Source organism: Gymnogyps californianus, chromosome 3 (assembly GCF_018139145.2).
Source record: "Gymnogyps californianus isolate 813 chromosome 3, ASM1813914v2, whole genome shotgun sequence".
Classification (NCBI taxonomy): domain Eukaryota; kingdom Metazoa; phylum Chordata; class Aves; order Accipitriformes; family Cathartidae; genus Gymnogyps; species Gymnogyps californianus.
In genome coordinates this window covers 709,196-723,047 of record NC_059473.1, presented here as the reverse complement: position 1 = coordinate 723,047, position 13,852 = coordinate 709,196, and the positions used below count along the sequence as shown (strand labels likewise).

The 13,852-nt window shown below is 46.7% G+C and overlaps 1 long non-coding RNA gene across 1 annotated transcript in view; it reads right to left on the bottom strand.

Annotated features, from left to right (window-relative positions):
• LOC127014636 (uncharacterized) overlaps positions 1-10,514 on the bottom strand; it is a 64,115-nt gene extending 53,601 nt beyond the window's left edge. Inside the window, exon 1 of the long non-coding RNA XR_007766193.1 lies at positions 10,445-10,514. This is a non-coding gene — a long non-coding RNA (uncharacterized LOC127014636). The remainder of the gene's footprint in view (positions 1-10,444) is intronic.
• Positions 10,515-13,852: the final 3,338 nt, after the last annotated feature.

The window sequence follows — 13,852 nt, the reverse complement described above, 5'->3', positions numbered from 1 at the left end:
ACATATGCATTTCAGATGTGAAATATCAATGCCAGTGTTGGAATTTCTAGCCCCAAGCTGTCGAGATAATGGCTACTAACAGTGTACTCGGTGCTGCATTGGGACTCGCAGGCATGATTTTCCCTGAGAACTTCCCCTGAAGACCCCCTCATCTCACTAGCCTTGTAAAAAAAGATAGGAAAGTTGCAAATCAAGTTACAGAGCTGGAGTCTTCCAGCTAGTTCTTTCCAACACTTTGTAAAATAGGGAAATCTGGTGCCTGGGTCCTTCCTAGCTGACTGCTACAGAGAAATGCTACATATTAGTCCAACACATACACACAAAATGCAGTCTGTGGAAGGTAACAAATGCAAACTTCAGTGGAAGGAATAATTACACAGCTAATTTAATAGAGGGTATAGAAATAGCTCAACTGAATATGGGGAAAAGTGTATTTTCATTCAGAGAGAACTGACTCATATGCCCCTCTTGGGCTGTGGAACCAATCTACTATTTTTAAATGCATTTACTTAATGTACAGCTAGATGGCAGAACAGCACAGAGGAAATACCTGAGCCCCCTCACCTAGCTGAGGCAGGACAAGATTATCCCACAGCAAGATTCACAATGGCACAGCCGATTCAGCTTCCATTACTTGTGATGCAAACATGCCCTTAGGTGTGTGAAACAAGTTGCTCACCTGAGCAGCCTGGTATTTCTGCAGACTCCCAGCCACTAACATTATGGTTCTGTTCAAAGGGAGCTTCAGGACACATTGTGATCACAGGTCTAAGCAAAATTTTATCTAAGCATGTTTCACCTGAGCTCCAGCCTTCAGCTTCTGCCAGCAACATTAGATTTAATTTCCATGCCCAGAACTGCCGCCTGATACCAGGTAGCTCCCTGGGATCCTGCTTGCCCTTTGCCTAACAAGTTCATCAATGCTTTGGAGACAGATTCCTCAATACCACATGCCTGCACAGCGCCTTGCACTGCAATGTAGTTGTCCTGACATCTTGAGATGCAAGGATGCCGCAAATAAGCAAAACCATCTTTAAGGTGAACTCACATATGAGGTACATTGACCCCTTCAGTAAGAACACAGCTGTAAAGCAGAACAGCTCAAACAGTATGACCCAGCAAAAGCACCCCCTGTACAGAAGAGGCTAGGACTGCTAGAAATAGCTCCAAGGAAGATAGCATTTTGATCTAAGAGCTATACAACAGCACCCAAATGGAGAAGAGAGATGAAGCACATCTTCCAAAGTTTACTCTTGCAGCCTAACTAATAGTTTGTAACTGTTTTCTTGGTAAGTATTTGCGACCTTATTTTTCCTTTGGAAAGAGTGTGCTCTGAGGTTGCACTGAAACAGATGATAACCTGCTCATTAGCTGGCTCCCTGAGCAGGGAAATGCCACACAGACCGATGTCAGCACTATCTAGCTGCTCCCCACGCACAGCAAACCACTCCAAGAAGGTGCTCTGCCGGGGCCATGTCCCTCCTGCAGCCGGGTGACATTTAGCTGGTCTCTGGAAGCCGCAGAGCTAGTGAACATCTCGCTGTCAATCTCCCACACCACATCTCTGGGGGCTTGCAAGAGCTTACAGCAGCCATCCCCTCTGCAGTCACTAACCATCTCCCTCCCCTCTCCCTCAGCTGCCTATTTCCACAAAAAGAGCAGAGCTCCTTTGCTTTGAGACCAGCTCTGCTGCCAACTTTGCCTGGAATTGGCTGGGAGGACGATGAGGTGGCAGCACTGGCTGTAGGCAGAGCAGGATTTTAATGTCCTTGATAAAGTGAGTTCTCCTAGCAGCTTTGAGCATTGCTACAATTATAAATATTTACAATTTTTATTTAAAAGAATCAGCATAGCTGAAAAAATATCTGGAAGAAGCTGACAAGAGAAAACACAAATGTTTCCTAGATTAACTAGACAAGTACTTGCATCCTGTCTTGATTACAGCACCAGGTGCTCAGCCCCAGTAAACCAGCATATCCACAGGACTGACACTAGGGCTGTTCTGGCTTGCACAGGCTGAGGATCCAGTCAATGAAGCACTAAGCAATATCATTCATCATAAAATGAGGGTCTTTGGGAGCCCTATATATGCATTTACTCCAGAGCTCCTCGCTTCAGACAGAGGCAGCACAGTTCATGCAGTCATCTGGCCCCCACCCAGCCTGGCTGCTTTAGCAGGAGTACAATATGTATTCTCCCCTTATGCTATTTACTCACAGCTACAGATGTTGACATAACAAAGAGCTAAAGACAGACGGACAGAAGGGGAATAGTGTTGCAGCACAGACACTAAGGGCTCTATTCTTCAGAAAAGAGCCTCTGACTTCCCCACCCAGCCCTGCAATTCATTTGAAAATCATCTGGGCTGGTGAAGCTTGCTTTCCTCTCTTGCAGAACACAGATGAATGTAAGTGAACATCATCTTTGCTGTTTGTTTCTGTGCTGAACTGAGCCCTTATAAATCCACAGAAAAAACAATTGTTTCAAATCAAGTGGCTAAAGCTCGTGGATGTATTGGGCAGTGTGCAACTTCGCCTCCTGTTGACCTGCCCCTACCAAGGAGCTGTGCTGGGAAGAGCGTAGCTTTTTGCTAATATTATCTTTAGAAAGCCAGATTTAAAGGGCTGACTTTTTCCACAGGAAAAAACCTTAAATGCTTTCTGGGGGACAACAGCTTGCATTTCCAAAGCTTGGCAACTACACGTAAAAATGCTCAAACAGCAAAATATAAACATTTTGAAAAACAGGACCAGAAAAGCTGGGAGATACAAGAGCAGGGGCTAGCCCGGGGCTCAGCAGGATGGGCTTCAGTTGTCTGTTCTGCTGTCGAGATGCCCAGCACAGCAGCAGCACTCCCTGGCCCCAGTCTCTGCATCTTCCCTTGTGCTGCCAGGAGATTGCTGCAGCAGGGTGGGTGCTGGGATTTAGGACTCAAGAACCCAGAGTTGGCTTTGTGAGCATTTCTCAGCAGATTCAGAGAAAGCCTTTTGGAATTGGCTGGTGGTATTTTAGCTGCAAGTCCCCAGCATGATGCCTGCGTGATGGTCAGAGGGGTGGAAACACCCACAGAAGGTGGCCAGTGCTGGATGTGAAAGATATGTCAGCAAGGCTTTGCAACGTTAGTCAAAGCTTCGTAAAAATTGTGCTCAGTGCTGCTCTGAGGTGTTTGGTCCTGCTCTCCATGTGGGCAAGATGTATTACAATGTCTTTAAACCCCTGCTTGTCTCATGCTATTAATGATGTAGGCAGTGACCTTGACATTAAGTCCATTTAGGAAAGCCCCAGACCCACACCAAGCCCCACCAGGTTCAGGGAACCGATGCGCTCATACACAGGCTCTTCACACACAGCCAGTTGACTGGAAGCTGGAGCCAGCTCTCCCCCAAGCACCATACAAGCTAGAAAAGGGATTCTGTTTTTTAAACAGTTGCTTTTTTAAGCTTCTCATGCAAACTAAAGTTCAGAACCCTCACAACTGGTGGGAAAAGATATTATTGCCTGGAACCATGCCCAGAAAAAACTCAAAGCTGAGCTTCCTTCTGACTCTGCTCAATTGCTGGCTCCCACCACTCAGACATGATGCCATCTGGTGTTTACAAGCAGTAAAACCAGCCACTTCCCAGCAGCATCAGGGCTTCTCCTGGGCAGAGTTTGGAAGATACTCAGGGGGAATAAGCAGCCCCTAGATTAGCAAACACACAATAATTCACAGCAGTTGTTCTCCCAGAAGATTAACATTCCCCTTGCACCGCATTGACTCGCAAACCATCAACATGTCTTAACGCTTTAGGTTGGGCTTCGAGGAGAATGTGCGTAACAGTTAAACTCTTAATTTTGCTCGTGTATCCACTGGATGGGGATTTGCAGTTTTGGACTGCAGATATCCCCGCTGCTGAAGAGCTGTCCCAGCACAGCACACAGCAGCCTCCCATCCCAGAGCTACATGCTGCTGGTCCTGAAGGGGCTATAAAGAACCTTTTTGAAAAGCAAATAAATGAGTTGACTTCATAAAAAAAGCAGGGAACCAAGTATCCTCTTTCCCTCAGAGAAATAAGACTGAGTATGAAATAGGTCTGCTTTGAAAGAACTGACAATAGTGGTTTTGTGGTTAGCATTTTCCTAAAAAAGGACATCATGCCTACTAGGAAGGTGATCACTGACCTTTCATTTCAAAATCCCCTGCAGTTCATGCCTAAGTTCCAGCAAGCCAAAGCTGGGTAAGTTTTGCTCTATTTCTCACCAGCAATCATGCATCAGGAGACAAAAGTCTGACTCTTCCCCACTGATGGATGCTTAATAGGAAGTCATGTTTCCGAAAACCAGCCCTAGCCCTCTGTTTCCCCACCCCTCCCAGCCCCTGAAGGCAGGCATTCCGCAGACAGCTTCCAGCCTGGGCACCACTTTGGGAGCAGGACAGGGAATTTGCCTTCCCATGCCAAACACTCCAACTGCCCCTCTGACCTGCCGCTGCCCTTGAACCCTGCTTATTTTTAGCCCACCTTGGCACATCAGAGGTCCCAGCCCCAGCAGCCAGGCTGAGCTCCAGAACAGCAGACATGGCTAATGCAGGGGATGGCCAGTGGCCAGCAGACCCTGTGCAAGGGAGTGCAAGGACAACTGCCCACAGGCAAGCTGCTCTGACTCACCATGCCACCCCACCAAGATCCCACATCACCACACAGCTCTTCCCTGCTGCCGAGCAGGGCAGAAGTCACAGCTGGGCACGCGCTGGTCCTGCGGTGCCAGGATAACCCAGAAAATTGTTTTTGAGCTGCATTCCCTTGAATTGCAGCAAGTTTGCCCTCCCCAAAGCAATACAAAAAGGAAACAAACTCAGCACTCTTTAGGAGGAAGCACCATTCAGGATTTTGTTTCCCAGCATCCCTGAGGATAATTCAGATCTCCAAATTGATTTACACTGAATAAAGCCAGTTTGTCTCAATCATCAGTCCACTACTGCTTAAACACCAAGTGTATCAGTAGGTCCTGCTGCACCCAAGAAATACAGTCCTTCGTCTGCCACAGGTCTCAGTCTGGAAACATTCCCCACCAAAAGCAAGGGAAGGTGGAGGGGAGGGGTTGGTGGGTCAAAAGCTGCAATGCTGTTTCCATGTCCCATTCCCAGACAGAGCACCAGGCATGCTTCAAGAACACACACAGGCTGCTTTGGAACAGATCTCCAAGCAGGAAACTGGCAACACAAGAAAACACATTTTCCAAATATTCAGTGGTGAACATCTGAACCTAAAGCAAACATACAGATTTACTGAAGATATCCACCAGCATGAAACAAAGTAGTAAGTAGAGATGTTCACCCTTACAGGTTTCTTTTTTGCCTTGGAAAAAACAAATTTCCATTCTTACACTTGTAAAATCTTTCTAAAATGGAAAAGATGCTTGAAATCCTATATTAACTCCTATAACAGAACAAGTGTCACTACAGTTGAATCTCAAGGCTCAATAATTTGATCTTGGAGGAATGCTGCAGCTTTCAGGCAGATTTGAGAGCATTTTTATTTCCTTGTGCACATTGCCACCTTGTGGTTTTCCTCCCAGTTTCTAGAAGAGGCCCCAAAATTCAGAGATGCAGTCAGAGCACATTTGAAGTTATTTGGAAATATTTTCATTTACTTGATCACAGCCTGCAGCTAGAGAAGTAACAGGCTGTGAAATAACACTGCATATAGTTACACAGTTCAGAGGTAGCTTTATCAGCCTTTAATTCTATAGCAATGTTTTTCCTGGTTGCAGTTCATATCACCTAACATTGTGGTAGTACAAGAAATCAGGGAACTAAAGAATTTTGCACATGGAATTATTTATAAAAGCAGCAACTGCATTTTTTACATTTCTCCTGTTTCTCTGCTAATTGCTAAGTTAAACAGGTATGTTAGCTGCATAATTATTTGTTTGCAGATGAGGTTGACACTGGTTTACAGAGTACAGACAACCATGTAATTCCTCTGTAGCTACATGGTAATTATTGCGCTATTATAGAGTAATTAAACATTCAAATAAACATTAAAACAAGGGTTCTGTATGGGAGCTGCCAACAACTGTAAGACAGAAAAACAAATAGTAACTCAAATTATAGCATACTATAGTGGTACCAGCTAAAGCAGGTAGTTAAGAGTCTATCATCTTTTACACTACAAACAATTTTTGTAGCTTTTCTGGCTGCACAAGTGTCTGGCCTAATGACCAAGGAGAGATCTAATTTCGCAAGTTCTCTATGTGAGTTAATCATTTTGCCATCCAGTTATGCCCCTCCTTTTCCTAAGGACAGAAGCAAATACATCATTTATACTAAAACCAATACAAACACTCCAGAGAAGTGTTCTCCAGAAGACCTTTCACAGTAGATGTCTTGGCCCTCCACAACGCAAAGTCAGAGCTGCTGCTGCCACCCAAGTCAGGGATGCAGCAGCCCCATGCTACGACCAACGTCTCCCACCACCGCCAGACCCCAGACAAGCTCCTCAAGCTGTGTCTCAGCAGTGTTCTGGTTACCGGATCACACAGCTGTGTTTAGCTGGGTATATTACAATCAAATCTATTCTATGTTCATGTTTTATTTCATCTAGTTCCTGCTTAAACCTAGCAAAATTCCCACATTCCTGCTAATGCTGGAATTTCACAGAAAGCTTGTCTTGACATTTTAACTTTGCACATAGAAACTAGGGCCACATCCTACCCCTTCAGCAACATATGCCTGTTGATACTACACAAGCAAAATAGTCTGGCTTTGCCCAAGTTTGTTTCTTGAAGAGACAAACCTAAATATTAACACACTCACTCCAATTGTTAGGTAACTGTCCTAAGTGAAGCACAAGCACAAAGCATTTTGTTACATGTCAAACTATTAAAACCAACATTTAAGCCCATGCGGAAGTGAGACCTCAGGACAGTGTATCATAAGGACAGCACCTGACCAAACTCAAATCTCCAATTTTTTTTTTCCCCAGAGACTTTCCCCATGCATTTTTTACCTTTTTGATGCTGCAGTGAAGACCCTCACTAGGAAAATGGCTCTGTTCAGGAGCAGCCTGAATATTGCAGCTCCCGCCAAGTGCCACAAGCAAGCCCCAAGATAAAGCCCGGCATGTCCTTGCAGCACCACACAGCCCTCCTGACTCCTTCCCCTGCAGCAGGGCAGGCACAAACACACAAATTTGTTACAGGCACATTTCAAGTTGTCCAGTCTCTCCAGGCAAACATCAGGCTACAGAAAGTGAACTCATGGACAGATTTCATTCAACTCCATTGCTGATGATGGATGCAACTTAAACACCCCCAGCTCATCCCTAAAGATCTTCCAGCACCTAATCCTCAGATCTCAAGAAATCACTGCGATCCATGAGATGACCTGTAGTTCATCCTATAGTGCAAGGTATCTACTGGGTTGAAATATTCTTGGTTCATCGTAACAAATGAACTTGACAAGCAGATGGGAAATTCCATGCTGTATTTAAGCAAAGATCCTCTTACTGAGCAGAAAGGTATGTTTAAGAACAATCTATCCCTTTTGAGAAAACTTCTCTAAAATTGCTTGAGTGCATATAAAAGAGCCATCTCCAATCAGCTGGCAAATGAGGGGGATCACGAGCAAGCAGGAAGAGAGGGGTTGTAGCAAAGTCTGCAGGGGTAACAGGAACTGCACATGACAACACAGAACTGCATCTTCAGGAGATCTCAATACACATTGGGATAGATAAGCTTTCACAAGTAAACAAGTTACATTTTTCCTCCAAGTTTGCATCCAAGCCAGTGAACCAGCCTGGCTCAGAAGGACCTACACCTTTAATATCCTTTCATAAGGATAGCTATACCATGCAATACAGCTACAAGGGAAATATTAGGGATCTCTGCCCTGTCATGCTTATTGAAAGGAATACCTGCCCCAAAATAGCAGCTCACTTAATTTAGTCAGCAACTTTATCTGCAGAAGCATTTCTGTTATGCCCTGGCTTCTTACGACAACATGACTTTTACACTAGTCCAAGAAGATGCACAAAAAATTATTTGGGGCAAGTTTGCATTACTTGTGGCAAAAGCATCTTCCATAACTATGTAACACTGACACAGCACTTTTCCAGCCATGGATCTTAACATTTGATGAAGGCAGACAAATATCATTAAGCCAAAGGTTATACCGTAAATCATTTAAGACTAGGACCAAAATACAGCAATTTCCATATCTTTCTCAGTCTCCTTCACTGAGAGTGGGCACTTTGCACAGGCTTGATCCCGCGCCCGCTGCAGTCAGAGGGAAGCTCTGCCTCCATCTCAGGGGAAGCTGGACCAGGGCCCATGCACTCAATGTAAAGGCACAGATTAATGGAAGTAATTTCACTTGCACTGCCTGTGAGCCCAGCAATTAGCTGTTCTTTATAACAGTTCCCCCTTCTGATCACATGCTGCTATTACCAAAGCACATGCACCCATTTAAACCTCACAAACAAAAATCCCCCTGCATATTTATAGAGGGGGAAATAACCTTCCTAGTGACCAACAGAAATAAACAGATTTATTTTGACCATGGACAGATTACCTCCAAGATGCATACCAAGGCTTTACTGACCCTTGGTTCCCTTACTCTGTTTACAAACAAAGAAATCCTTGTGACACTGGCAAGCTGCATAGTTTTAAAAGTATAGTTTTATTACCTTTAACACATATATTTGTTAAGGTAGCAATAATAATCACAGCTACTGTTATCCTTTTCTTGCTCTGCCCCCTCACTTAGCAACCAGTTTGAGTGTTGCCAACATTATTCTTGGCTTGCCAAGGAAACTACTTCTGTTCCTTGAATTTAATTTCCTAGCAGAGTTTAATTTATACTTTGTTGCTTTATGGTTGTCATGAGCACTCTCCTTTCCCTGCTAATTACAAGGTATGCTGAAATCTCCTCCTCCCACTCAGCAGATCACCAGCTGTTGAGGGGGCTGGGGCACTACCTCCATCCCTGTGACTACACTCACATTTTGTTGATGACTACTTACTTGTAAGTATATATGCAAAAAATGACATCTTTCCAGATTTTGTTCATTTGCATCTTGGAACAGACTTCTCAGGAGAAAGGAATTTTTCCACCTCTACACTGAAGATAAATCAATACTGATGAAGTCGAAACTCCCTGTAGAGGGAGCAGGCTCACCATCCCATCACACCCAGGACACTTTAGTCATTTCACCAGATGTGAGTGGAAATAACACTTTTCGGATAAGCACATGGCATCTATCATCTAACTTACTTGCTGAACCTTGACAACTCTGTCAAGGTAGCTCACTCTTTGAATGAGAATTAAAGAGAATTTCTGACTCAGGGCTCCTTATTCAGCATCACTAGCATGAAGCACACCTGCAGATGTGTCCCGGCATACAGAATTATGAAATAACTTTCCCACACTGCTGAACTTTTCTAGAAAATTGGTCAAGTAGTGCTGGAAACAAGAGCATCAGGCCAAGGGACTCTGGGGGGTTGGTGGGGGTATGTGTGTGTCAGACTATCTTATTGCCCCTCCAAGGGCTTCCTGCACCAGAACATACTGATTCACTTGGACACCCACAAGAAAGGAGCAAGCTCCCTCAAGGCAGATAATTATTTTACATCTTACACACACCCACCCACCTCCCCAGAGCCAGGAACCCTGAGTGGGTACAGCATTGCAGAGACCTCTCACCGAGCCTCACCACACTGCAGATACAGGTGAGGTTCACCTATATCGCAGTCTCCAGAGCTCATGGTGCTTTGCTTCCAGATAAAGGCAAGGCCCCTGCCAGTGGCATCATCACTGGTGTCAAGTGGGTGTCAAAAGGATTTATATCTTTTCAGCTGCAGAAGAGAAGGAAAACACCTCTGTAACATGAGCCCAGACCCGTCAGCACAAGCCACACGCAAGCACTCACAGCCAGCACTGCAGATGGGAACAACTTGCACAGGGGGATACAAATGCATGTGTTCATGACCTACTTTTAAACACCAAAACAACTCCAAGAGGCTCCTGAAGAGCTCTTGAGGCTCTTCTCCAGTCAGCCTAGACTTCTCTGCTGCTCTGGGGTGCTTTAGGACCCTTCAAAGCACCAAAACCTGCCTGTGCATGCTCTGTGAGTGAATTACAGGGGGGGTTACTACAGCATTCAGCAGATCTAGGGGTCATTCTTCCTCCCAGCCTCACCAGCCAGCACACACCAGGAGGGATATATGGCTCACACGAAGCCTGAGGTGCAAGCAGAGTTCCCCCACCCCACTGGTGTTAGTAGCACCACTGAGCAAGGTGCTGTTTTGCAAACACACACAGAGTGAATGCACAAGAGAGGAGGAGGAGGAGCAGAGGGCACCCACCCCTCCCCAAGCACAGCCAGAACCCAGCCCAGCCAAGGTGGTGGGCCAGCTCCAGAGTAGCAAGCAGCAGGTACAGCCCAAGGACCAAGAGAGGAGCTACCTGCAGTGTGGGTCCAAGGTCCATCCATGAAGAAGAGTGAAGAAGCCTGGAGAGCCAGCAGCAGTGCTCAGCAGAGAGACACCCCCAGCACAGCTCAAACAAATGGGACTAGGGGGGTCTGGCCCCGAGCTTAAATGGAGCTGCCAGACCAATGGGCAGGGGCTGCGTGGGTGGGGGCCCAGGGGATGCTCCTCAGGGCAACTCAGGCTTGTTAGCACCTGCAGTGCTCCCACACCTGCCTTCACTCCCGGCTTTGCAAACCGCCGCCTCCTCTCCATGCCACACAACATGCTGGCACAGCTGGTGGAGGGGAAGGTGCAAATGTAGCCTTTTTCCCCTAAAACACAGCTTTTTCCCCTAAAACACAGCTTTCCCTATATTAGGTGTAGCTGGGAAGTATATGCTAATGATTTGTCAAACACCGAACTGAAATTGTGGATAAGAATCATGCTTTTTGTCTAGAAAATTGAAAATGAAATAGTGTCTAAAACTGTAGCTATTACACAGCACATTATCTTGAAGGGCTTTGGTATAATTTAGATAAAACACCATATCTCTTATTTCAGAAATGTCAACATCATTCTAAATGTACATGTGCTTTTCCATCTGTTTTTTATGAAGACTTACAACTCTACAAGCCTCTTTCTCTTGTTCTCTCCATTTTCTTTTTAAATTGGCAAATGAGTATTCAATCTTTCAAAATTTCAGGTACATTTTTATATGTGGGAAAAGCGCATGTTCAGAGATGCCCCTGAATGGCTCCATTATGTATGTTATCAGCTGTGACACACTACCAGAAATAAAATCTATGCATCTGGATGAAATAGAAAAAATTAATACCGAGCTCCAGAACAAGGATGAAATGTTTCACTTCCCTCCTGTGCTCCTGGTATTTATGTTACACTTCATCCCTATTGCTCTGTACGTGGTGCATTGGCGAGATGGGCTGTGAATTAGTGCCCCAGGCATGGGGTCCTAGCCTGAAATGAGAAACCCCCCAAAAAAACTTCAGCGCAGGCAGGTGATGTGACCGAATGAACCAGCTGGTTGCAGCTGGGCTGCGGCAACGTACTTTGGGAAAGGACTGGAGCGCAGGAACCCCGCCGAAGAGGTGCCTCCCGTCAGGGCTGTCTCTTCGCTTCGCGCAGGGCTCCTGGCTGGGTTCAGCTCATCCCTAAGGATCCTCCGTGCACGCCCGGAGCTATACGGCAACCCCGGCGTTTGAGCCCGGGGCTCCAGTGGGGAGCAGGACCTGTAAGAGTTTGGCACCACAGAGCCCTTAGACCTTTAGCCCCCAGCACATCCGACACCTGCGTGTGTTGAGAGCTGGAGACAACCATTCCCCCCTAATAACTGCAGCAGCGTGGCACAGGTCCACGCACATCCGCAGCCACGGACCCCCAGGCAGGACAGACCGGTGCAGGAGCAGATGGCTTCTCGTCCTGCCTCAGCCAACCTAAACCCAGCTTCTAGCAGGGGCTGCGTTTCCCAGCCCGCTCCCAGACACCTCTGCCTCCTGGCCAGCCCCCTCTTTTGCTCTCTGCACCTCTCTTCAAGTGCAGCCCCCCACGGCGGACCCAGCTCTTCTGGAGAGAAAGACCTCACAGACAGCAAAAGGAGGAGAATAATTACCCGCCACATCTCATGCACTATTTGTTCCCCTAGCTGTGTTTCATTTTGGGAGAGGCTCTCACCCAAGAGCCTGGGATATCCCTGTTACCCTTCTCTCCATCACCACAACATTTTTTCAAACCCTGGGAAAGAGGAAAATACACAAACTGAAATACAGGAAATTCCAGTTAAGCGTCCAAAAAACCATTTTTTGGTGGTCAAACACTGGCCCAGGCTGTCTGGAGAGGCTGTGCAGTCTCCATCCTTGGACATACTCAAAAGCCAACCAGGCATGGTCCTGAGCAACCTGCTCTGGGTGACCCTGCTTGGGCAGGGGTTAGACTAGATGATCTCCAGAGCTGCCTGCCAACATCAACCACTGTGTGGGTTTCTGTTTCATTGTTAGTTCATAGGAAAATGCATACAATTAACAAGAATTTTATCCATGTTTTGCCATCTCCAACCTCTGATCAGGTTTCAGCAGTGTTTCAGACCCCCTGCTAATTGCCCTCCAATGGTTTTACATTGTTTTCCCAGGAGAAAAAGCCCTCCTGTGACGGGAAGGGGAAAACAAGGTGTTGGCACAAAATACCATGGGGATGTGCCTCCTGGCAAATGCTGGCAAGCTGAGAAAGAGGGAGGAACGATCACGCATGCAGGACCTTGTTGCAGCTGCATCAGTCTGCTTGGGTACCTGCTCCCCAGTGTGAAACGCCCATGCGTGCCCGCAGCCAGGTGCGCAGCCGCTGTCGTAGCTGGCGGACTCACAGCGTGGCTGGGTTTGGCTCTGTTTGCTTTGTACCTGAATCAGCAGTTGGACAAAAAGAACGTGATTTTTCCCCCAGCACATTTACATTCTCATTTACTTCTGTGCTGCCTGACCTGGGAGCTGAAGCACATCACACACAGCCCACCACTGTTGGAAACCATGAAGTACTATGAAGGAAGGTTGTGGTAGCCATTTATCCTAACTAAAATGCCCCTTAGAGTGTATAAAGATGCAGATTTACATGACCTGGCTGTTTGCTGTCACGAGCAAAGATGCAGTCACACATCAACGCTTACCCTGAAGTACCTGTGATTGTCTACCACTCTTAACAGCGTACTACATGAATAAATAAAGAGGTTTCTAATTAGATTAAGACTGACCAAAAATACATAATGAATTACCACTCTTCTTTTTTACAAAGCCAAATATTTTGTGAGATGAATGCCATCCTAATTTAAACCTTCAGCTTAGCGTTCAGCAATTCCCCATATTAACCGCTGCCATTTCCCACTTCCGAAGTGCCGTCGATAGCTCTGGGCACTGAGAGGCCATCGCCAGCCTGCAAGGAGACACGACCACGCGAGCTGCACTGCACTTCTCCAGCGGCCCTGGCGAGTGAGGATGCTGAGGCACTGGTGGGAAGGGCAAACCTCCCAGCACCGTGCTGGGCAAGGACAGACCCTGGCCAGCCCCAACTCGTAACAGTGCCTTGCTGCGTGTCCGACATCCCCCTTTTCTTCCTCCCTACTCCCCGGCGCTCGCTTTTCTCCTCTTTATTTTGACTCGGCTTACTGTCCCTGTTTCCCAGAGAATGATCGCCCCGAGCGAGTGAGCGGGCACGGGGTGGGGTGGGACATTCCCGCGGAGAGGAGTGCAAGGCTGTCTGCAAACACAGGGTCATTTCCCCGCTCTGAAGGAAGAAGGGTTACCTGTGCCGAGTATGATGGCTGCGGCAAGCTCCCCCCCAGCCAGGCTGTGGGCAGGGACCCCAGTGCATATAGAGAGAGTAGCCATTGACCCTGCTGCCT